The 26,843-nt window shown below is 42.8% G+C and overlaps 1 pseudogene; it reads right to left on the bottom strand.

The window, feature by feature from the left end:
• The window catches only part of LOC133381660 (neuronal acetylcholine receptor subunit alpha-7-like), a 141,333-nt pseudogene that overhangs the window by 33,213 nt on the left and 81,277 nt on the right, over nucleotides 1–26,843 (bottom strand).

Raw genomic sequence — 26,843 nt, 5'->3', positions numbered from 1 at the left:
AATCCTGGAGCGATGCTGCCAGTCACCATAGACAATACTGAGTGAGATGGACCAAGGGTCTGATTTTTGGTATAAGGCAGATTCCTAGGTTCCTATGCGGGTTCACTTCAGATGTCACATCAGGTCAGGCTTTGCAAAACTTGACTGCGATTTGTAATGACGTTTGAATTGATAAACCATGATTTGAGCTTGGGCAGCCCTCACATCAGAATGTGAAGCCACATTTGCCAAATTGACTAATCATGGTTTCGGCTATTGCACCAAACCGGAAGCCACCAGACATGAGCAGGAGGAAAATGACATCACCGAACTAATTCTCACTGGGAATTCCCTAATGTAACATCCTTCCTGCCACTTGTCTGTCCGCAGCCCTGGTCTTCCCACACACTGCCCTGATCTTGCACTTGCTTAGCTGTGTGCCTTAGGTGCAAAAGCAGTTCCCAACATGAGCGATAGGAGTCAGCCCCAAAGTGCCCACCAATGCCTGTTCCTCCTGGTGCCGCTGGACCTGGCCAATCCGAGCATACTCTTCAGGAGCACAGGGCCAGAACACAAGATGGCAATTTCTCCCAAATTGCAGCTATATTCCCGTATTGCAGATGGTGAGGATGAGATGAAACTGAAAGAACTGTGGCTTGCCTAAAGCCCGTTCTAAGAGTGTTAATTTGTTTCTCCAGGCTCCATTCCTATTATAGGAATGTCGGGTGTCCAAATTGTTTGGATGACTTTGAAGAGGTTGCCCTTTAACTGCGCTTTAATGCATCTGTCCCATTCATTCCCAGTAACTCCTGCAGACACAATAATTTTGAGCATGTCAAGAAATAAGGTGAGAAAGCAAACCCTGCTGATGGATATTTAGATCTCTCATGGAGCTAACGTAACTCTCTAGGCATTTTGTTTTGTACACATACTGAAAAATCCATACAAATCTATTATCCAGCCAAGGGGGGGGGGCATCTGGTGAAAAAATACTCCATATGATCATTGTCAACATTTCCAAAGAACTGTCATTAGAAATATAGCATCTGTTCCTCCTCTGTTAATATCATTACAGAACTATAACATGTAATTGCGCGTTCTTGAAGCTGTCCATCAGATTCAAATAACAATCAATAGTTATTATAATGTCCAGCGGAACAACGTGATGGGTTGCACTTCCCAAGCTGCTTAACAGCGCAGCGGAGCGGAAATGATTTATACCTTTTTTGTTTTCACGTAGAACAGCTGTTGCTTCTGTTTTCCATAGATTCCCTGGCACTTCTCTTGAAAATATTGGCCTAATTTTCACCAGGGCTATAGATTCGCCAAGAAAGCCCTAAAGGGACATGTCTGGAGAGGTTCACAAGCCTTGGCTGGGATTGCTGTGTAGCCTAAGTACAAGCCCTAAAAGGAGAAGCCTGGGGAAGCTCTGAAGTGCAGCCTGTGCACTTGCCCTGGAGCCTTCAAAACAACACATGCTGGAAGTGGGGGCTCCTTCCCAGAATGCCAGCTTTCAATGTGAAAATAATGAAGGATGAATACTCAAGCTCAGTTGGCACGAGTAAGAGCCAATAAAGGGGAAGGAAATGAGACTTTTCTCCCTTTATCTGACTGGGGGGCGACACTGATGTGTTTGGGAACAACAGTCTAGACTTTTGAAAAAAGCTGTCAGAGTGAACGCCCAATGTGCTGCTGCTGCTGATGGTGGCTTTCCTGGCTCGCCCGAAGCAACCCATAGATTTCTCATTTCCCTCCATCTCCCCATGAGCATTTTACAAAACTTTATAGAGAATGTGGCCCTTGGGACTCTCCCCAACCCACACCCCTTACTGGCCCTGTTGTGCACCTTCCATGAGTGTTTTGGACTGCCTGGAATGTGCCCTTGAACGCCAATAGCAAAGGACAGAGGCCAATTAAGAGGACAGAGAGGGGTGTGTGGGTTTATGTAGAAAGAAACATTTGTTGCTCTGGCCACTTTTCTGGCCTGTAGTGCCCCCAGAAGGGTGCTCAGAAGGGAATGTGGTTTTGAGGCTGAAAATGGTTCCTTGCCCCTGATATAGAATTTGGTGAGGTCAGAGCACCTTCGAAGAGATGTTTTCCCAACCCCCCACCCCCAGGGTGGCTGTGTGCATCACGTTGTGGCTCTGACTTGAAGACACAACAGCAAAAGATCCAAATAGGGTCATTTGGGATCTCCATCCATAAAGGGGTCAGAACAGTGTCACAGAAGAGTCCTCCCACTCCACACCATCCCCGCCTTCTCATTTACCTCACTGCCCCTCTTCTTCCCATGTTGAAATAGCAGATGTGATAAAGAGGGGCATTTTCTTAGCTCTGTTTGTTTGTAAGAGTGAGGCCAGGGTTCAAATTTTGGCCCCATGTGTAGGCCCTACATGCAATGGGCCACTCAGACTGGGGCTTACTTAAGGTGCTCAGGTCCAAGGCCTAGCAGATACTTGGAGCCAAGCAGAGGGGCAGCAGAGTACCAGTTAGGCAGGCAGGCAGATCATCCGATAGCATAGAGGAACAACCTGGTGGCTTCTTTCAGCAACAGGTTGCCCAGAATGAGGGAGAGCAGCAGAAGTGAGGGCTTTACAGCAGGCAGCAGTTTCAAATTGGGTTTCTGGTGTCCCTTGGCTCCCAGGACCAGGAAGAGTCTTGGATGGATGGACAGACAGACGGACGGACGGATGGATGGAGGGCCGGCACCAGCCTGCCTGGGCCTTGGCAACTGCACACATGCACGCACACCACGCATGACCTACCTACCTTTCCCTTGGTGAATGCTGGTTACGTTGCATGCGCATCCCTGCCATCAACCAAAATGGCAGCAGAGGCATCAAGCCCTTAGGGAAACCTCGGCCTCCATCTTGGTTGATGGCAGGCATGCGCCTGCAGTGCAACCAGCATTTATGTCAAGGGAGAGGTAAGTGTGGCATGCAGGCAGGCGTTGAGGGCCTGAGTGGCAGTAGGGGAATGTCTGGGAGCTCCTTCTCCATGATCTGCGGCAGCTGGCAGGGTCGGGAGCCAATGCTGCCATGGATCATGGAAGGGAGCGCTACCCACCCACCCTGAGGAGGGGCCCTTCGCCAGGGCCCAACCTGGCTGCCCTCTGGTGCCAGCCCTGGATAGATGGATGGATGGATGTATTATAGTGCTAGTGTCCAAAATTTGACCTGCCTGTAGTTCCTTTCCCAACCAACAGGTGGGACAAGCTGCAGGGGATTTCTGCCTAACCCACAGAGCTTGTATTGGTTCACTCTGAAGGCTCTTCGCGTATTGGAGGAGGGCTGCTACCACAACACATGAGTCTGAACTGGATCTACACAATGATAAGTTTCCACTGGAAGCTTTCTTCCAATACCTGCATACAAAGCAGATTTGCAATATCTCCCATTGCCCATTTCTGCTTTCAGAGGGTTTAGAGGTGGGCAGAAGCTAGGTTGGGATCTACTGCTAGATCTCTTGGTGATTTGCTGGAGATCAATAAGGCTTACTGCCTCCCAATTGTTTAACAGCAACAAAGCAACAACAACAAAAGTCACCTAAATTAGAAAGTTAACCAGGGTGGGCTTTTGTGTGACAGGACTGTGAGTTCAGTTCAGTTCTGATATGTGCTGAGAGGGACCCTGTTCCTCAATTGTAACTGTATGTCTTTTGCATCTGATTCTAGCTGGACTGTGACCTGGGAGACCAGGGTTTGAATCCCCACATAGCCATGAAGCTCACTGGGTGACCTTGGGCCAGTCACTACCTCTCAGCCACATGAAAACCATATTCATAGAGTCGCCATAAGTCGGAATCGACTTGAAGGCAGCACATCTACATTTTTAGTAAAAAAAAAAAGTAGATCAGACAAGCCTGACATCTGCCCACCGCTGGTTTACATCAGTGCGCACACCAGCATGACTTGAGAGAGAATGGTTGCAAGGTACTGGTTTGTGCCTCGTTCCAATCAGCCTCCAATAAGGGCAGGTTTTCTTGCTGGGTCTCTATAAGAGGAGTGATTGAATTATTCTCTCACACCTGATGCACTGAGTAACCCAGTAGCAATCCGTAGGGCAGCGGTGCTTATCTGAGCTCCTGTCCTGGTGTTGCTGCAGATTCCCCAGGCAGGGAGGGGTGAGGCAGCAGCAAGGGCAGTGCAGTGTAAACACACCAGCAGAGCCAATCTGGGCTTCTCACTGCTGTGTTTGCATTGTGTTGACCACGTTGCCCCTCCCAGTGAGCCACAGCAATGCCAGCGATGGGAGGCCAGGTATGCACCCCTGCTCTGCTACTGCAGCAACCACTTTGGGGGGTTTCTGTATCTCTGGTCCAAATACGAGGCATGTCCAGAGTACCAACCCACATAGAAATGCAGGTGGGTAACTACCCTGTCACAGCATGAACTTCTGCTGAGCATCTTAAAGGGTGTGCTCCAAGTGAAGTATGGCCACTGCCCACAATTTTAATTTTTTTTCCGGGGGGGGGAGAGTGTGTGCCTGCAGTAATAAAAGTTTAGGAAACATTAGATTAATTGGTTTCAGATTTATTGAATAAAACCAACTCACCCACTAAATCCCATTCGCCATTGGAGATGTAATTGGAAATATCAGCTTCGAGCATCTGCAGATCAAGCAGCCAGCCATTGTGTGTCCATGAGCCAAACTTTAAATCACATTTCTGCACATCAAAAGGAAACCAGCGGACATCAATGTAACATGTGCTCTTCAAGATGCCTGTATGTAATTAGAAATGTGCATGTTATTTATTTATTTATTTATATGCCGCCCTTCCTCCCAGCAGGAGCCCAGGGAGGCAAACAAAAGCACTAAAAACACTTTAAAACATCATTAAAAACAGACTTTAAGATATATTAAAATAAAACAACTTTAAAAACATTCTTTTTAAAAAGCTTCAAAGACATCTTTAAAAAAAGGGTTAAAAACATATTGTTAAAAATATATATATTAAAAAGCAATTCCAACACAGACGCAGACTGGGATAGGTCTCCACTTAAAAGGCTTGTTGAAAGAGGAAAGTCTTCAAAAGGTGCCAAAAAGGTAGCAGAGATGCCGCTGTTGAGGAAATTCTTTATATACAAACAATGAGCAAAATATATTCTTTTATGAAGCTGTAAAGGTTTATAAAGGTTTATAACATTTTAACAGTTTAGTTTAACATTTATTAAGTTTAGAAGCCAGCCAGAACCCTTTTCTTCTTGGAGCTGTCTTCCTTGACTGTTTTGGTTTGTATGGAACAGCGAGAACTCTAAACAATTCTGATAAGTCTGAATAGACACTGAACATCTCTGAACATCCTTGTGCTCTACAAGACGTAGGAAGGCTTGCATTAGCTGGAATGCTTAGCTCACAGTGAAAATGTATGTTTATGTGAAGTACTGAACATTGCCAAATTCACCCGAACATGATGCAGAAAGTCCTGTGCAATGCCTATGCAATACTGTAATGCCTATGTTATATTGATGTATAACTTCCTGATTGGTAGATGCTAAAGTCTTTGTCCTGAAATGTATAAAAAAACAGTGCCATGTTGCAGTTCTTCACTCACTCAGAGGGAGACTGACCAAGTGTATGCTTGTCATCCAATAAAGGCCTACCTTTTTGCTGCAAGCCTGTGTTCTTTGATTTTACTCAAGGACCCCCAGTCCAACGAACTACAAAATTCCCCATCAGCGCCTGCCTAATATTTAAGGAGAGGGAATTCCACAGAGTAGGTGCTGCCACAGTAAAGGTCTGTTTCCTATGTTGTGCAGAACGGACCTCCCGATAAGATGGTATCTGCAGGAGGCCCTCACGTGCAGAGCGCAGTGATCGACTGGGTATATAAAGGATAAGACGGTCTTTCAGGTATCCTGGTCCCAAGCTGTACAGGGCTTTGTACACCAAAACTAGAACCTTGAACTTGGCCCAGTAGCAAATGGGCAGCCAGTGCAATTCTTTCAGCAGTGGGGTGACATGTTGGTGATACCCTGCCCCAGTAAGCAGTCTCGCTGCCGCATTTTGCACCAGCTGCGGCTTCCGGACCAACCTCAAGGGCAATCCCACATAGAGCACATTACAGTAATCCTGCCTGGAGGTTACCACTGCATGAACCACAGTGGTCAGGCTATCCCTGTCCAGAAATGGCCGCAGCTGTCTTACCAACCGAAGCTGGTAAAAGGCACTTCTAGCCACGGAGGTCACCTGGGCCTCTAGCGACAAAGATGGATCCAGGAGCACCCCCAGACTATGAACCTGCTCTTTCATATGAATGTTTCTAAAGAGGAAAAAGAACAATTTAGGTCTTAGAGGCAAGATTGAAAATGGGGATGAAATTGCACTCATATTATCAAGAGTTCATGGGAGCAGACAGCTTTGAAATGCATTCCAAATTGATCTGCCAACACACGGTGGCTATAATTTGGAGTTTCAGTCATGCTCTTCAGAGGCACATCTGATGAAAAAGCTGATTGAAAAGAATAGCTAGTGACTCTGATAAGCTGAATGGAGCTTATGCCTTCAATATACAGATCTCAGATTCTTTTGCTTTAGGTGCATACAACAAGTTTAGGGGTTGTGGGATATTCCCCATCTTCAAACTGCAACACACAAAATAGATAGCAACAGCAGAATTGCTAGTTATGGCAGTCATTCATGCTGCCAAACGGATGTTCTTAATTATAGTAATGTCTCATGCTTCCTACTTCTAGGCAGTAGGAAGTTTTGTGATAGCCTTTTACAGACTCAGTTCCTTTGTGAGAAAAGACTCCTCACTCTCTCTACTTGCTTGGGACCAGGTTACCTGAAAGATTGCCTCCTTTTCATATATGTTACCCTGAACCTTAAGATCCTCTAAAGAGGCCCCTCCCGTTTTGCCTCCACCACGTGAGGTGGGTGGCTATCAAGGAGAGGGCCCTTTCAACAGTGGTACCCCTGCAATGGAATAGCCTCCCCAGAAAAGCTTGCCTGGCCCACCCCACCCACCTTGCTTTATACATGATTGAGGCAGACACACAAATCTAGCATTATCTGGTGTAGTTTGACCCTCTGTGAAAAGTGCATCCCCTACTCACAGTTCAATAAAGTTCTGTGGATAATCTTGCTTTTGCAAAATTCTGCTTACATTTTATTGCTGAAAGTGTTGAGTCTGTTTGAAATTACATTTGCAATACTTTTTAAACCAAAACACACACACACAAACTTTGGAGCTTGTATGAATTTCAAAAAAGAGCCTATAATGGCCAAACGTTCCCTTGAAACTAATTCATTTTCTTGCTCTCCAATAAAAATACACCCCCCTCTCTCTATCTTTGTCTTTGATTTAGTTTATTATCCTTGAGGGGCTATTTGCTCTGGCATATATTATTCATGTGACACTAGTTGAAGACTATGTAAAGGATTAATATTTATCACATATTGTTTGTCATCTAATTATTTCATGTTCCACTAGTTAAAAAAGAAAAAAGAAAACACAACACAAGAAAGGATATACTACTATACGCTAGTTAGGAGAAAGGAGAAAATAAAATGTCTCAAAGGTGCTGTTGTGTAACTTGTTCTGGTGGACAATTCGTTTGTTTTTGTTATTTATCCAATTTCCATTGGCTGCTTTGGATTTGCATGGCCTTAATTACATTAGATTATTACCTACTAGTGGTTAGAATATTACATGCTAATGATTGGCTTGTCGTCACTTGAAAGGGGAAAGAGAGGCAGTCTAAGCAGCCAGGGACAGCCTTGTCTGGTCCTGGTTACTTCCTTTCCCTCTTTGGCACTTCCTTTTCCCTTGAGCAATGGCAGCAGCTTGGCTGAAGGGCCTAGAAATGGAGGAACATCTCTCCTGCCACTGCCCTGATCTTCAGTCTTTTAACCAAGAGGAGTCAACAGCTTGCTTGAAAAACTTGTGGGCAGAGAGGTGGTATGAGGATGCCCTACTTCTTACCTGCCCTCACCCCTTTAGCCAGGCAGGCCCAGCAACCCAATTCATGGAAGAATCAATCAAATTCAGTCAAAAAACAGAAGAGCAGGGAGGTGACAAGATGATTATCCTTTGAACGTCTCTGCACCCTCCACTTCTCAGCTGGTGGCAGTAGCACCTCCAAGGACTGCTCTCTGGAGTTTTTTTGCCCCCAAATAGAGCATGACCACGAAACTAAAGCGCCTTTCTGCTCTTTATTGGTCACAATGTCAGCACCACTGGTTGAAATCAGGGTGAATGCACATTGTCATTTAATCTCCCTGAAATGAACAAAGGCTCAATAAAAGCTACACTTCTGTGTAAACTTTGTGCAAGCAAATCAGGATGAATACTCAATAAAGAGGTCGTCTGGAAGAGCCCTCTGAGGCATACTGCCTCTGAAGGCAGCTTATAGCTATCATGACTAGTAGTCATGGATAGCCTTAAACTCTTTTATAACCATCCAAACCGATGGTCTTCACCAGATCTGGCACCAGTTGGTGGTCAGGTTGGGCACTGAGCTGAGGGCCCAGGAGCTCACAGGGGGCCTTCGCCACCAGGCCTGGTCACCTTCTCCCATCTTTGTTGCTGCAGGGGCCCACCAGCATTGCTACCTCCTCCTCCTCACTGCTCAACCACCCTTTCAGTGGCTGGAGGCTCAGAGTGATCCGTCACAAGCCCTTCTGCAGCAGAAGCACATCCACTAGAAGCACATCGGGCCCCACCCCCTGGGAAGCAGCCTCCATGGCACAGGAAGCTTCAGCTCGCAGACACCACCGTGGCTACGATGTCTTCAAGGCAACATTTCCCATGCCACGGAGGCTGATTCCAAGGCAGTGGGGCCTGACGTGCTTCTGGCAGCAGTGGCTACAGAAGGGCTGGCAGTGGAGCACCCAGAGCCTCCAGCTGCTGAAGGGATGGGCAAGTGCACAGGAGAAGGAGGTGGTGGTGGTAGTGGCAGCAGCAGGCCCCCACAGCAACAAAGAAAGCTGGCAGGAGGAGATGAGCAGGCCTGGCACTGGTGGTGGTGAGGGGCCCACTGTGCCTGGAACCAGCCCTGGCCTTCACCACTTCAAAGAAGCACGTATATACACAATGGGAAGCCATGCTTCTCCCAAACCATTTTTTTGCTCTGCTTTTATTATTATTTAAAACGTGTGTGTTATGTGCCTTCAGGTTGATTATGACTTATGGCAACCCTATGAATCAGCAACCTCCAAGAGCATCTGTCATGAACCACCCTGTTCAGATCTTGTAAGTTCAGGTCTGTGGCTTCCTTTATGGAATCAATCCATCTCTTGTTTGGTCTTCCTCTTTTTCTACTCCCTTCTGTTTTTCCCAGCATTATTGTCTTTTCTAGTGAATCATGTCTTCTCATTACAGAATATCAAAATGACATGAGCAGAACTTAAAATTCACCGAAAATAAACAAATAATAAACATTATTTTTAGTGAAATGTTAAACTCTATAGCATATTTACTAAGTGCGCTGTTGCTGTTGCTGTTGCAGGTAGGGTTACCATCATTTTGTCATTTCAAAAAGAGTACATTTGGCTTCGATATGTGAAAAGTAAGAATATGCTGTTGCACCATCTCAAAAAGAGTACATGTACTCTTAAAAGAGTACAGTTGGTAACCCTAGTTGCAGGGCAAGTCAACGGAGTTATGATTAACCAGGACCTTAGATGAGCATGTTGCAACAAAGTTACAGTTACAGTGTCCAGTCTATGCATGCAGAAGGCAGGGCTCTACCAGTTTCCTTTTTATTGGTATAAGCACAGTTACCAGCTTGCCAGGAACCTGTTGTGCAGGGTGGCAGGCGTCTGAGGGGAAGGAGGATGGTGTTGCACTTCTATTGCATCATGTTGTCAAGGAGGAGGGAGTGGGATGCATCCGCAAGTGCCAATCAGCTGTCCGCTTGGCCCTTACAAGAGCCTCACCTGCAGGTGGACCAAAGAGAGAGCTAACCCTCCTGCAACCACTTGCAGGCTATTTAAAGAGATCTGCCCCCACTCTCCTTAGTCAGTCCAATGAAGACTTCCCCACTCACCCTTCCTTAAAGATGTCCAGGTTCATTTAATTTTCTCCCCCTCCTGTGGAGTGAATCAGTTGCAGTTCACCAGGGCTAGGAAGGAATTTTGTCTCAGGATGGCTGTTCCTGTGAGTTTTGGCATAGCAGGGGATTTATTAATTTGATTCATTCATTTGGTGTTGTCATTTGGTCATTTATTTGGTTGTTCATCTGGTTTCATCCCACTTTTACTTGCCACAACATCCTTGGTGGGCATTTGACTGATGTACAATAGCCTTCTGGGCATCAAATACCACCTGTATAATTAAGTGATCTCTCAAATTATTTTCAACTCTCTTAAAACCTGTTGTCTGACTCTAAGGTGAATTACCCAATGACACAATGAAGTACATGCACTTTCAATGGGGCTTTATCATGCTTTGCTTTGGCAGAATTATGCTTTGAATCATTAAAAACTCTCACACCACAGTCCTTTAAATATCTACTCACATATAAGTCCCCCTGAGTTTAACAGGTGTTAATCCCAAGTAAGTGTCCATAGGATTGCAACATACCCTCTCTCAAATTCTGTCACTTTCAAATAATTTTTTCCTCATATAATTGAAGCAATGTCCAATTATACTACACTTTATAATGACAGAATAATCACAAAAGATTTAATACATAGGGTATTCATCTTATCTGGTTGTCAAATTCACAAAAGGAACTTCTGATTGTTAGGTACTTGTAAAAATCTGTCTTTCCTAATATTCTTAAACAGAAGCTTCATTGAATGTCTCTTCCACAGCAGTTCAAATCACATAATAACAACAGAGTTTTGCTTATACATCCTAATCCAGATCCACATATATTAATTCCTTATCTAGGAGATAACTCAGTTTATGAAAGTATACAGTATGTTTTGAAAGTCTCTTACCTGGAGGAATATACTGACAAGATCCCGAGTAGTTTACCAGAACATTTGTGTGAAACGTTGCATCAAATCTTTCGTCTGCACTACAAAACACAGCAGAAAAGTTTCATAGGCTGTTGCTTATTGGTTGAATTCCTTGTATTGTACATGGTGGTATCTATTATTTTCATTAAGGCTTTCAACTGGTTGAAGAACTCTGTCATAAGTTTTTCTTATTATTTTTAAATCGTCTTTAGTGGAAGTATAAGAAAAAATACCTAAAGTTATTGGCTACAGGTGAATAAGTGGCTATCGTAAATGACAGAATACAGGCTGAACTCTGATCCTTTAACAATGCAAGACCAACTATAATTACTTCTGCAAACCCCCAAACAGATTTTTCTTAATTGCAGGCTGCTCATGAAGAATTAGGATTTTATGTATTTTGACATGCAGAATCTGACTTTCATTTTACCCAAGTGATTAACAATGGGCTTCTGACCAAAATTCAAAAAGACAGTCAATGTGGCTGTTCTAAATGGTAATAAAATTCAGATCATTTGTCCAAACTAAATGAAATTAGTGATGGGTGTTGACTGCCAGAATTATGGCAGAAATGGCCAATATAAAGCAGGTTTTTTCTTGCAAATTCTTTATTCTTACATCCTTTTTTTTTGCCTCAGAGTTTTTAATAGAATACTTCTCTCCCCCCCCTTGCCCCTTTAAATATATTTAAGGGAATGGTAAAAGACTTCCTCTTCCTGTTTTTGTAAACATCCATTGTGTATGTATCAGGTTATAAGGATTGAAAACATCAGTTTAAGTCAATGTATTTTCAAATAAGACCAACTTAGTGCAATTGATGTTCTGTGCCTCATTTGAGCCTCCTGAGTGGAGCACCTTCCCTAAACGCACATAACACTGTCTCTCTCCTCTTCCTCCATCACACTCCATTAGTGGTTACAAGGCAGCCATCCTTGTTTAGGGAAGAGGATCCACCCACAAGGCTCAAATTAGGTGCCAAGAATCAGTTGCATTAAACTGCCCTTACTTGAAAATGCACTGACTAACACTGAGGTTTTAAAATCTCAATTTCTTCTCCAATTCAGTATAGCTCTTTTGTGTTACTAGGTGAAGCGACATTCAGATTCAGCACCTTAGATACATAAAATCCAACCATGAAATTGTACTCAGAGCCGAGAAACAAGAAAAAAATCAACTCAGCTACTACTGATGATGTCTCAGACTGGTACTAGAAGCAGTCCTTTCTTCTTTCAAATATTTACTGGTTAAACAAAGTTTTGAAATTATATATATATATAAAAAGGTCAGCGCTATTGTATATCAGAAAACTGGTTTTCCTGTTCCATATGTTTTTATAGCAGAATTGATGAGCTGCAAACCCCTTTTATATTGGCTGCCATTTGGCACTGCATGAGCTGGTACTCTTTTAAAATCACTAATTTTGTATTGCTATTTCAACCATGGCTTCTCTGTTTATCGTAACCCATCTCAGGAGTGTAAGGACTGAAAGGAAGGCTAAAAATACTCTGAATAATAAATAAATAAATAACATGGCCTCTAGCACCTGCAAGGCTTCCATGATGGTGATTAGGTTTGCCATGGTAGGTCTGGTGCCCTCTCCCCATGCCACACCCTCCTGTGCTACCTTTTGATCTACAAAGAGTCAGGAGCTTAAGGGCAGGGCTCCAATTGAAGGATCACAGACTGGAAGGTTTAGCCAATTCAAAAAATGAATGCAGAAACAAAACATTTCTGGAAAACAGGGTTTTCTCAGCCAAATTATATATGCCGATGAAAATGTAAAGTTCTAGTTGTAGCAGTGCGTTGGATGCAAGCCACTAAGTGTCATCCTCCCATTGCTCTATTTAGTTTAATTCGACTTGTAGAGGACCAGAGCTCATCACATTGTGCTATTTGATTGGGCAATCTTGCATAATTGCTGTAATTATCCTCAAGCTTAATAGAACTACGTCAATTTCCAGCTGTTTCACAATGTGCTCTGCTTTTGCAACTGGCCACAAACATGCTTTCCTTACCTGTTGTACAGAAGAATGTCTGGCACCCAAATCTGATCAGCTGGAAATCTTAAGTTCTGAACGCCTGGATATTCATACTGATCCTATGACAAATATGCATCAATCCAGGACTATGGAGAAAGAGGTTTTTGTAATTAAAGTTCATAGATGCAGGGAAATCTGATCCTATACTTTCTAAAACAACTAGCAGAATTTGGATGATGCCAACAATAGGTGGGGAGGTTTATAACTGATGAGGTACATCAGTGAGGTACTCCCTCTAAAATATTTTGTTTCCTAGATTCTCCTTGAAGGTGCTCCTAAGCCACTGCTTGTTCCACCATTCCTATCCAGGGCCTTTGCCTGCCTCACCCCTCTCTAAGACCGGATTATTTCTGCCAATGGCAGGCAAAGACACTTCTGCCTGCCCCACTACTCATTGAAGCTTAGCAAATCGATGTCATTACCACCACCAAGCACTTAGGCTCAAACAGCACATGACAGTGATTGATCCATTTATTTATACCCAGGTCTGCCCCAAACACTTGTAAAGCAGAGAGAAGTCCAATTGTTAGTGCAAAAAGAAAACATGGGTGAGGGACCTGAATCCTTTCCCTATACATACCTTACTCCCCAGTAGTCTCTCTCCCAATCTAATTCCCCAACCCCGGCCCAGCTGCGCCGCTATACCAGAAGTGATCACAAAAGGGACAAAAAGGATGAAGATACTGGGAGGTGAGCAGTGTGTTTGCGAGGGTTCAGCTCTCTTTGCCTGTGCACCCTTCTGCTTTATATGCGATTGGGGCAGCTCTGGATTTGCAAATATGCCTGCCACCATCACACGTCGTTTGAGCTTGAGTGCCAGTAGAGCCAACGACAGAGATAAAGAGCTCGCAGATAAGTTGAGCTGTCTAACTCTGCCTCCTGGACTCCTCCTAGAGCACACCTTTTCCCAACACAGGATTATACCAGTGCTAGGGTATGTGTGGCCATACAATACCACATTTGGGGCTGTGAAAGACCATATCCTTCCCTCCCTGCCTGCTCGCCAATCATTGTGTATGACTCTCTTGCACTGCAATGGGACTTTCACCCACTTGTGCCACACATGCAGCAGATTCACTATATCCTAGAGAAATTATGAGCTAAACTGGAGGCATGACAGCCGCCAGATATGGTAGTCACTTGGTTAGCTCTTTGCTCCCCCTACAGCTCCACCTATCTAGTGCAGTCTTCCCCAACCTGGTGCCCTCCAAATGTTTTAGACCAGTGGTTTCCAAACTTTTTTCCCCCATAGACCACTCAAAAATTACTGATGGCCGTTGCAGACCACATAATGATTTTTCTGCCTGTTGTAGCAATCGTAATGCACTGTGCTAAATGCTGTATGATTTTAATTGTGTTTTAATTGCTTCTTTTATTTGTTATATATTCTATTTTATTGCATTACACTTTGCATTCTTTAAAACTTGAATTGGAGTACAATAAATGTTTCTTTTATTTCTCATGTTGTATTTTTTATATTACAATTTGAATTCTATGGAATGCAAACTGTAACATAATAAAGTGCAACATATGAAATAAAAGCAGCAACAAAAATACAGTTAAAAATAAATAGGAATATTTAATACGGACATGGATCGTTGGTGGTCTACAACCGGAAGAACTGGGAACCCCGGTCAAAAACCAAACTATTAATCCTGATCCCTCAAAGCGGGCATTACAAACATTTAGGGTCTCGTCCAATGTGAGTACACTTACGCCAACAGTGAATATTATTATTCCATGCCCGTGACAACAGCTAAGTATAATAGATAAAGTAAATAGCCCAATAACTCTGTCTAGACACTGCAAAAGTGGTAACCCCTCAGACATCTTCCAAGAGGGCCCCCTTATATCTATAATATCGTGGAATATAGCTGGCTGGGAAAGCAAAATATTAGACTTGGCTCTAATGCAGTTTTTACAATCCTTTGAAATTATTATTTTGCAGGAAACGTGGCTAACAGCAGGAGAGCCTATTGAACTTAGAGGGTATAAAACTTGGCTAAAACCAGCCATTAAAATTTCATCTAAGGGCAGAGCTAAGGGTGGTTTAGCCATCCTGGTGGCCACTCACCTCACCAGTTATATAACAGATCTTAACGTAGAGGCACAAAACCCTCTCATAGCCTTGGGTATAAAGATCCCCGGCCTTCCGCCCTTTATCTGTGCAAATATTTATATTCCCCTAGTAAACTCTACTCAACAAGACTCTCCCTGGCCGATGCTGGATACATGCTTGGAAGCATTACTATCTAGGTTCACATCTTATGAGCTTCTCCTTGGGGGCGATTTTAACGCTAGAATGGGTCCAAATTTCCCATTGGATGATGATAGCCTAAATGAACTTATCGCGGACCTCCCAACTTTAAATAGAGTCACTAAGGACCAAATAGTTAATAAAATATGGTATAGCCCTTTCCCAGCTGATTCAAAAATTCCAAATGGTATGTTTAAACGGCTCCCTATGGGACTACTCTAAAGGTGCCTTTACATACCTAACAAGAATGGGGGCTAGCGAAGTCGACTATTTTCTTGGTTCTTACCCTTTGATAAATAGAATAAAGGAATTTAACATATTGGCAAGACCAGAGAGTGATCATCTACCAATAAAGGTTATTCTGCAGGCCTCCCAAAAATGAAGTTGCAATCAAAATGAGACCACTTGTAGGCGTAGGCATCTAAAATGGTCACAGGAAATTGGGACAAAAGCCCACCAATTGTTGTCCATTTAACCTGTAGTCCAGTTACATCAAACGGCCATAATAGACCCCCAGAGCTGTTTAAGGGCTTACGAATCATTATTAGCTGAGTTAAGCCCACAAATTGCTGACCTTATGGAGACATCAGCCCCGTTCCAACCTAGAACCTGGTTTGACAAGGAATGTAGAGTCTCCAAAAAACACCATATCAAGTTAATCAAGATATTTCGTTTAAATAATTTTCCAGATACCTTCCAGCAATTAATAACACAAAGAAGGGCATGCAAAGTACTAATTAAAAAAAAGAAAAAAAATTCTATCGGACAAACTGGAGAACTTTAACAAGAGTAACCTGTGAGGGGAATGAAGCAGAATTCTGGAGATTCCTCCAGGGAAAGATATACCCCCTATCATGCCTGACGAATGGGAGGCTCACTTTAGTTCAATTTTCAGAAGTTTCCTTCCCCCGAAACCGGTGATTATCGCTGAGATGCTGAAGGACCTTCCTCCCTGGCCTCCGGTGACACCGGAAGAAGTCAGAGAGTTAGTATCCTACTTAAAAGTAGGTAAAGCCCCTGGAGAGGACATGCTCCCACCCGAATTTATTATGCAAGATCTATCGTGGTGGGCCCCCTTCTCGCTACACTTTTCAACTACATAATTAATACAGGCATAATTCCACAGGGATGGCTAACCAGCATAGTGGTCCCAATTTTTAAAAAAGGTGACCCAATGATTCCGTCAAATTACCGACCCATAAGCCTACTAAACATAACATCGAAACTGTTCAGCCGAATGCTCCTTAATAAACTCATGACTTGGGAACAAACAAATTCGATAATCTGTAAAGAACAGGCCGGGTTTAGACCACACATGAGCACAATCGACCAAGCATTTATTCTGCAACATCTCATAAGCAAAACCAAAGCTAAAGCGAACCAATCCTTATACATTGCCTTCATAGACTTTGCTGCAGCCTTTGATACAATAGACAGAGGCCTTCTTTGGCAAAAACTGTCACAAACAAATATAGATCAAAGACTGCTATGGTTGATTAGAGCTCTCTACCAATCAAATGTCATACAGGTGCGACTAGGGATTAATGGCATTTTATCATCTAAAATCCCAGTCTATAGGGGAGTTAAACAAGGGTGTTTGTTGACTCCCTTTCTATTTAATTTTTTTATTAACGATATTGTGGAGACTCTATCATCGCCTGACTTTTTTCCCCCTTCAATCAATACACAAAAAATATCAATGCTCTTATATGCCAACGATCTTGCCTTATGTTCACTAACAAAAATAGGACTTAAACGAATGATCCTAAAACTGGAAGACTATTGCCGTTCCCAGAATCTAAGGATCAATCAAGCCAAATCCAAAATTATGGTATGCGGCAAATTTAGGAATGTAAAGGACAGCTGGTCAATAAATGGGGTCCCATTAGAACAGGTTTCCAATTTTAAATACCTGGGTATACATCTGTCCAATAGACTCTCCTGGACAACCCAGATTAAGGCTATGTCCTTAACCAGCTCCCGAGTCCTCGGTTTAGCGGAAAAAAAATTCTTTACAAAGGGAGGTCAACTTGTTCCCCCTATGTTAAAAATACTAAAAACCAAATTACTACTGAAGATCCTATACGGATCAGAACTATGGGGGGCTACAGCAAAAACTCATTTGGACACTATCCAAAATAGTTTTATGAAGCAAGTCTTAGGCCTCCCTATGGGAACACCAGCTGCCCACCTTAGAGCAGAACTGGGGATTCCCTCAGTCGAGGCTCGTATCAACTTGGCATACCTGAGATACTGGCTCCGAATCCTAAATACGGATGATTCAACTTTAGCGAAACATTGCTGGCATGAACAAATGCGGCTGGGAGGATGGGCAAAGAACTACCAGACGATTTTAGCCAAATATAATCTCCCCTCAGGAAAGTTAATGGAATCAAGTAATGCTGCGCTCCGTAACTGGATTTTTGATAAAGACGCTGAACAGGATCGTGTACATATAGAAGCGGCTGCTTACTCAATTTGGTTTCCATCTTTTAAATTCAACCATTTTATGTCTAATTATTTAGATGCTCTCGATTCCGCTCCTATTAGAAGAGCTTTTACCTCCCTCCGATTCCAAGCTATGCCCATGGCCTACATTGAGGGCAGGTACAGCGGCATCCCAGTGGCTCAACGCCAATGTGTCTACAGTTGTAAGGCAATAGAGGAGTTAGCCCACTATCTACTCTACTGCCCTCTATATGAAAACCCTAGAAGGAAATTTTTATCTTTAATTTTAGTTTCTCTAGCTCGCTGTACAGATAAAGAGAAGGTCAATTTTCTTTTAAGTGATAATTATAATTCAGTGACCCTTGCAGTCACCAATTTTGCCTTGGCGGCCCAAAAACTGAGGAAAATTTTTACAAAAGAGCCGACGTTTTGAATTAGCCAACCTATTTATTCTCCCAAGACACTGATTTTAAAAATATTTCTATCTACTGTATATGTACTATATACTTGTAACTTTGCACATGGCCTATGGCTCAGCTTGCAATAAAGTTTGTTGTTTACAGACCACAGTTTGGGAACATCAGTTTTAGACTACAACTCCCAGCAGCCCCTCCAGCAGCATGTACTGGATGGGGCTGAGGGGAGTTTGTGATGCCCCTGTAAATGTTGTACAGTAATTATGGTAAGTGTCGGTTTTGTAGAGTAAATGTGGTAAGTAGAGTGAGTGAGAGGGGGGAGTACATGTGTTGGAATGTTGAGGAATGCTGAGTTGTGATTGGCTGAGCATCTGGGTGGTTAAAAGTATAAATGAGAGAATGACAGTTGGAGAGGGAGTTGTTGGTTCTGGGTTTTGGAGGGGTGGATTTGTGTTTAGGTGGGTAGTAAGGCAGGTTTTAGGACTAAGAGATATAAAGAGAAAACTATTATGTATGTTGAGTGCGAAACGTATGTTGACTGAACTTAAAGTAATCTTGTTTATTCCTTATGTTATTAAATAAATAGTTTTGGTTAAACAACATGACTGATCCTTGACTGGAATATTACAGACCAGGGTGGGCAGAGCAAATACCAAAGCTGGGAACAGTATCAATGGTGGCAGTGGTGAAGGGATAGTGTAACAGCAGCAGGTATCCAAAAGCAACCCAGGGCTGTAATCTTTAAAGGCAGAAAGATACAGGGGGGTTGTGCCCTGTAAGTGCACCCAGACACTATGTAGTAATCAGTAAGGACGAGACTCAGGCACAGTCTCAGGGCTGTATTTTGTTACAGAGTGTCAGGTGGTGGTGCCTAGTAGTGGGATCGTGAGAGACCTGTGCTGGGGCCAGTGTGAGAGATCCATTACAAGACCAGACCCAGAGTAGGGATCTGACAGGTGGTGCCAGTTGCGGTGGGATACAAACAAGAGGGTGTCCCCAGAAAGCAGTGTGGTTGTGTGGGGAATAATAAACAAAGATAACTTCTAAGTGTGTGTGGTAAAATTTGTGAGTTCTTAGCCATATGGCTGAGTACTTGAAAATGAAGAGGGAAGAGCTGGTGGAGAAATGTATAGCCTTTCATTTACCTCATAAAGGTATTGTGAGTAACACTCATCAGTTATACATCGGTCCAAAACCAAGAGCCTGTGAGAGAAGAGACCCCTGGAGGGTGCTCAAGTAATTCTGCCTATGTGGAGTATTTAAGAGAGAAGTTAAGATGGGAATGTGAGGGAAAAGATAAAGATAGAGAGATTGAGATGGTGAAACTGAGGATGGAGACTGAAAGATTTAAAATGGAAGCTGAGGAAAAGGAGAAGCAGTGGGTCTTAGAGGCTGAAAGGTTAAGAATGGAGGCTGAAATGGAAGCGGAAAGGTTAAAATTAGAAAATGAGAAGTTTCATTCTGAGGAGATAAAGCAAATATAAAAGTGACTCCAAAATATTTCTCTGTGTACGAGCCTGGGCGGGATCCCCAAATTTACCTCAAAACTTTTGAAAAGGCAGCACAGATGTGGGGGTTACCAGAAGATAAATATATGCAGTATTTATCAAACTTAATTAAAGGAGAATTGGCTGAGGTGTATCAATGTTTCCCCTCAGACAGGCCAGTGACATATGCTGGTTTTAAGAAAGCCGTGTTTAAAAGATTTAAATTGGGGCCTGATTATTTCAGAAAACTTTTCAGAAATTGCCAGTTACAGACAGGGAGGTCTTTTGTGGAGTTGGGGGCAAAACTTATGGATATATTTGAAAAGTGGATGATGAGTGTGAAAGCTCAATCTGTGGGGGGGGGTAAAAAGCCTCATGGTGTTAGACCAGTTATTCCATCAACTGCTACCAGAGATTAGATTGCTGGTTAAAGATTATTTCCCTAAGACTGTGCAGGAGGCTGCAGAGCTGGCAGATCATTTCACCTCAAACCGAACAGGTTGGTTGGGAAAGACACAAAAAGATTTTAAAACAAAACCCAATACAAATGGCAGAAGGGATGTGGTACCACAGAGAGTAAACCCTCTAACAAAATCTGAAGATCAAAGGGCACCTCAAAATGGGTCTGTGTATCCTAAAATGGAGGGAAAGATCTGTTTTGGATGTGGTAAACCAGGCCATCTACGATTCCAGTGAGAAGCTAGCCCACCAGTAATCCTGTTCATGTAAGAACAGTGAAGAATGAGCAGAGAGAGGGGGAAGCTAAGAAAATTCAATTCTGTCAAATAAGCTGGTCAAATGTGCAGGATTTTGACACAAGTTTAAGGAAAGAAGTCTGTGTGCAAGGAGTGAAATATCGGGCTTTACTGGACAATGGTGATGCCCAGACCTTGTTGAGGCCGGATCTGGTGAAAGCTGAGGAAATTTTATCTCAGGTAAAAATGGTTATACAAGGTGTGAGAGGTGTGCCAGAGTGCATTCCAATGGCCTTGATAAAATTGAACTGGAAGAGGAAAAGAGGAGGCTTATAAAGTGGGTATCAATGCCCAACAGCATGAGCCTGTAATTTTGGGCAGAGTTGTGATGGGATCACACTGCCAGATTTATGTAGTGACAAGACAACAGCTTGGCAAAGCTGCAGAAGCCATTTTGCCTGACGCTAAACAGAACAGGGTGGAGCCTGTAACTGAGCTTGAGATCACCATAGCAACCCCTAGTGTGCCTGGAGAGAATGAGACATTGTTGCCAGTACTGAACTTGCTAGCTTCTGGAGAGGCACAGGAGTTCAGAGATGAGTTGAAACAAGATTCAAGCTTGAAAGCCATAAAGGAGCAAGCCCTACCACAAGGAGTCCCTTTTACAGAGAGCCTGAGGGATTAAACAGTGTGGGAAAATGGGGTGCTGTATAGAATGTGGCTGCCAAAAGAGAGAAATACAAACTGTGAACCAGTCAAACAGTTAATAGTGCCCAGCAAATACAGGTCTAGGTTGCTAGTAATGGGCCATGATATACCTTGCTTGGGACACCTAGGTATAAAAAAGACAAAGAGACTAACTGCACATTATTATTGGCTGAATATTGCCAAAGATGTCAACCAGTACTGTTTATCATGCCCAGTGTGCCAAAGAGTGGGTAAAAGTGGAGTGAACACAAAGGCTCAATTGAAACCCCTTCCTATAATAGGACAACCTTTTTACAGAGTGGGGATTGACATAGTGGGTCCTTTCTCTAAACCTTCAAGGCATGGCCAGAGATATATCTTAGTGGTGGTAGACTATATCACAAGGTACCTGTATGCTGAGGCACTGAGATCAGTAGAAGCTCCTGCGGTGGCAGAAGCTTTACTGAAGATTTTTATGAGGCTGGGTTTTCCCCATGAAGTTTGACAGATCAAGGCAGTGTATTTATGGGGGAAGTTATTCAGTGCATATGGAAGTGCTGTGGGTTGAAACATCTAAAAGCAACCATTTATCATCCAGCTACCAATGGGTTAACTGAAAGATTTAACAGGGTACTGAAAGGGATGATAAAAAGCTATGTACAGGATCACCCACAGGATTGGGATGAACGCTTGGGGTGTTTCTTGTTTGCTTACCAGGAGGTGCTGCAAGAATCGACTGGGTTTTCACCGTTTGAGTTAATGTATGCAAGGGAAGTTAGGGGTCCTTTAGAGTTGTTATGGAATTCTTGGGAAAGGTCCTTGGTGGAATATAAAACGTCCATGGTAGATTATGTGATGGACTTCTGTAATAAATTAGAATCCATGATGAAAGTGGTACAAGAAAATATGAGCCAAGCTCAACAAAAACAGAGCTATTTGTATGACAGGACAGCAAGAGAGCATACCTATGAAGTGGGGGATATGGTCATGGCATTTATTCCCAAAAAACAGGACAAGTTACAAGTCAGCTGGGAGGGACCATTTGTTATTAGAGAAAAATTAGACACCTTGACTTATGTTATAACGTCAGACAAACCAGAAAAACACAAAGTGGTACATGTGAACATGTTAAAGCCCTATCACATCAGAGATGCAAGGGCTTTACAAGTCACCTTGTTTCCTGAAGGGAGTGGCCCTGACTTGTTGGATTTGGTGCAAGAAAGCAAGACAGAGGGAGGTTTAGATCAGCTGGAGTGGCCAGAGGAGGTGGATGATCAGGTCAAAGAGGAAATCCTGAGAGTCTTGAGTAAACATGAGGAACTCTTTGATAATATACCTGGTAGAACTAGTGTTGTGAAACACTCTATAGACACTGGCAATCACTCTCCAATAAGGTCTACCCCCTATCGTGTGAATGGAAGAGTGCTTGAAGAGATCAGAAAAGAAGTGAAGGAAATGTTAGAGCTGGGTGTGATACATGAATTGATTAGTCCCTGGTCATCTAGAATTGTGTTGGTACCCAAAAAGGATCGAGCGATCCGATTTTGTATCGACTTCAGGGCTATAAATAAAATTACAGTTCCGGATGCATATCCCATGCCAAGGGTAGACTCTATGCTGGAACTATTGGGTGCAGCCAAAATAATCTCCACCATAGACCTGTGTAAACAGTTTTGGCAAATGGAGTTGAATGAGCAGTCACATAGCAAAACTGCATTTAACACACCTGATGGGCTGTACGAATTCACAGTTCTCCCATTTGAGCTGAGGAATTCAGCTGCATCCTTCCAGAGACTGATCAATACCATCCCGAGAGGCACGTCAGACTTCAATATAGTTTATATTGATGATGTGGCTATCTTTAGCAAGTTGGTACCAAAGCATTTATAACACAACAGTAGTGTTAGAGGCATTTAAAAAGGCTGGAATGATCATTAAGGTAAAAAAGTGCCAATTTGGGTTACCCGAGGTAACATACCTAGGACATAAGGTGAGGAGTGGCAAAATAACCCCCTTATGGAGTAAAGTGGAGGCTATACAGTCTTGGCCTGTTCCACTAAACAAAAAGGAAGTGAGAGCATTCCTGGGTATGGCAGGGTATTATAGAAGGTTTATCAAGGGGTTTGGGGAAATAGCTACCCCACTGCATGAACTAACTAAAAAGAAACAGTCGGAGAAGACTTGAATGGAGTAAAAGGTACCAAAAAGCTTTTGACCAGTTAAAGCAGACACTATGCCAGAGTCCAGTGCTAATAGCTCTGGACTATGAGCAGCCTTTCATCGTGGCCACAGATGCTTCTGATCTGGGTCTCAGAGTTGTGCTGATGCAGAAAAGGCAAGGCATCAACCATCCTATTGCTTTCCTGAGCAGAAAGCTAACAACGAGAGAGAGAGAAATTACTCATCAGTGCAAAAGGAATGCTTGGCTGTTGTATGGGCCCTGAGTAAACTGCGCCCCTACGTGTGGGGAAGAAGATTTACCATAGTCACCGATCATCATGCATTGATGTGGCTGGACTCCATGAAGAACAGTAACACCATGCTCCAGAGATGGTTGTGGGCACTGCAGGAATATCTAGTAGACTTTGTACATATTAAAGGAAGGGGCAATGTGATTGTGGATGTACTTTCCAGCCATGTTCCAGAGACTTCAGTCACCTGACCAAGAAGTTGTACTGGATGGATACTCTCCGCTTGAGTGATATGAACTCTGTTGTAATGTGTCGTATTATTCATGAGCACAAGAAGAATACTATGCTTTTGTTAAAGGGAGGGGAATTGTGACGCCCCTGTAAATGTTGTACAGTAATCATGGTAAGTGTCGGTTTTGTAGGGTAAATGTGGTAAGTAGAGTGAGTGAGAGGGGGGAGTACATGTATTGGAATGTTGAGAAATGCTGAGTTGTGATTGGCTGAGCGTCTGGGTGGTTAAAGGTATAAATGAGAGAATGACAGTTGGAGAGGGAGTTAGTTGTTGGTTCTGGGTTTTAGAGGGGTGGATTTGTGTTTAGGTGCAGTGAGGCAGGTTTTAGGACTAAGAGATACAAAGAGAAAGTGATTATATGTAACCACATGTATGTTGACGGAACTTGAAGTAATCTTGTTTATTCCTTGTATTATTAAATAAATAGTTTTGGTTAAACAATACAACTGATCCTTGGCTGGGATATTACAGACCAGAAGGGTGGGCAGAGCAAATACCAAAGCTGGGAACAGTATCAACGGTGGCAGCAGTGAAGGGATAGTGAAACAGCAGCAGGTATCCAAAGCAACCCAAGGCTGTAATCTTTAAAGGCAGAAAGATACAGGGGGGTTGTGACCTGTAAGTGCGCCCAGACACTACAGAGCAATCTGTGGAGGAGACTCAGGCACAGTCTCAGGGCAGTATTGTGTTACAGAGTGTCAGATGGTGGTGCCTAGTAGTGAGATCATGAGAGACCTGTGCTGGGGCCAGTGGGAGAGATCCGAGAACAGAACCAGAGCAGGGGTCTGACAGAATTGTAGTCCAAAACTTCAGGAGGGCACCAGGTTGGGGGAGGCTGGTCTAGTAAAATGTATCTGTGTCCCGACATCACAGCTTTCTGCAATTTCACTGCCTCCATATCAGTGACTGCTGCTGGCAGTAGCGAGTATTAATGTGGAAAGGGAGAAATGTTGTGGCATCTGTCATTATTATTATTATTTATTAGATTCCTGTAACTCCCCATCAATAAATGTTCCCCAGCAATTACTGCAAAATATTAAAAACAGAATATGCAATAATAATTAAAAATCAACAGCTAACAATTAAAGACAGAGAAAAAAGAAAAATCCTTCAATAGAGTCTTCATAAAATAATTTGTAGCCAGGATTTAACACACAGTTTAAAGTCTGGGTGAGTAAAAAGATCATCTCGTATCAAAAATACTCTAAAGAAGGCACCAAGCAGGGCTCTCCAGGGAGGCTGTTCCATACCAGAGGTGCCATTACCAAAAAGGTCCTTTCTTTGGTAGCCACCAAGGAGAGGGCCTTTTCTGTAGTGGCACCTTGGCTATGTCACTATATAACTGATGTTATGGAGGGGGAATCAAAATACAGTTTTCAACAGCAGTATGAACATACCCTCACAGAGCGACACTTCTCAGAGTGGCTTATCAATCAATCCCTGTTCCTAGGGAACTCTGTGAGGTGAAGAAAGGTTTCTTAATAATTCTCAGCACCCTTAACAAACAACAGTTCTCAGGATTCTTTGGAGGAAGCTGTGACTGTTTAAAGCGGTATAACAGTGCTTTGCATATATAGGGGCCTTACGTAGAGCTCTGATAAGACCAAATCATTGCTTAAAATCATAGTAACACACCATGATTTATTTTCTTCATCATTCACCCTTCTCTCAATTTCTCTGACAAATCATTCTTTTTAACAATCTGTCCAGCAGTTTATGTTGAATAGCGGCAACATTACTTACCATCTGTAGCCAAGCATTTGTTATCAAGACCTGGTTCTTTTCATCCTAAAAAGAAAATGGTGGAAGAAAAAAATAATGAAAATAAAGGTTTTGACAACTTACAAAGAATTTCATTTACATTTCTTTCGAGATTGTTTCTTGAAAAGATAAATGAAGACACACATACATACGCACTAGAATGAATATAGAATCACCAAAGCCAATTTCTGGCATTTTAAAAATGTTCAGATGATGAATAATTAGTGGTTGCAGTTCTTGCACACTATAATGAAATATATATTAACTATATCATTCATTTGAATGGCAACAGCATTCTTATGTCACAGAATCCAGTCAGTTTTATTAAGTGTTTAGCTACAGGCCATTACACCATAAAATATTTAAAAAATAAGAGCAGCAAAATGAAATCAGTAATATATAGACCAAATAAAAATATGGACACAATCCAGCCAAAGTTAAGCACTTTTGGGCTGCATTCCAAATACATTACACATCGGAGCCTGTTGTGGGAACCATATATGGAAGACCTAGTTTCCTAATTAGAAATTATATTTTTTAAAAAAATAAAAATGAGCCACAAACAAACCACAACAAAGCACATTTTAAGTCCCTGTGATTTCAGTAGAAGAGATTTAAGCAAGTGCTTGACTCTCCCATTAAAATCAATGGTGCTTAACACTGGCTTAATTATATCAATTGTTGTGGACACTTCCAGATGAGTGTTTTAGTTGTGGGATCAGTGTTCCTCATTCATACAAGGTTTTCTCACTCCACAACACAACACTGTTGGCATCAAAATGCCAGCCCACTTTTCCACCCCATTTAATCTGGATTTATCCTTTCTTGGGAAAATCCAATTAATTAGGAAAAAAACTGTTGCCAACAACACATTTGCAATATCATCATGACCATTTGCAATATGAAGCCCTCTCCCCATTCTGGAAGCACCCAGGGACTCTCAAGTGCACCCACTGCACGTCTGTCAGTCCTTGTAGAAAGCGTCATTGGTATAGCCCTCACACAAGCTGTATCCATTATTTAAGTCATCCCAACATAAAACGAGCCCTGCTAGATCAGGCCAAAGGTCCATCTCGTCTAGGATCCTGTTCTCTCAGTGGGCAACCAGATGTCCATAGAAAGCCCGCAAGCAGGATCTAAGCACAACAGCACTCTCCCCACCTGTGACTCTAAGCAACTAGGAGTCAGAGGCGTGCCACCTCCAACAGTTAGTACTACTATTACTAACTTAGGTCCATTAATTTGAGTAGGTCTGCTTTGAGTAAAATTCCGTCCCTCCCCATTCATTCATCCATTTTAATGCTAAGTCCTGCTACCCAGTGAAATTAATGAATCTAAGTTAGTTGTGTCTATTCACTTCAATGGGACTGCTCTGAGTAGGACTAGCATTGAACTACCCTAAGATTACAAAACAGTTTGAATTGGAAAAATACTTTTTCAGTTTTGGAAAAACTTCGAAGT

This window comes from Rhineura floridana, chromosome 1, assembly GCF_030035675.1.
Source record: "Rhineura floridana isolate rRhiFlo1 chromosome 1, rRhiFlo1.hap2, whole genome shotgun sequence".
Lineage (NCBI taxonomy): Eukaryota > Metazoa > Chordata > Lepidosauria > Squamata > Rhineuridae > Rhineura > Rhineura floridana.
Note: the sequence above shows the minus strand (reverse complement) of the source record. Positions and strands in the feature narration are given on the sequence as shown.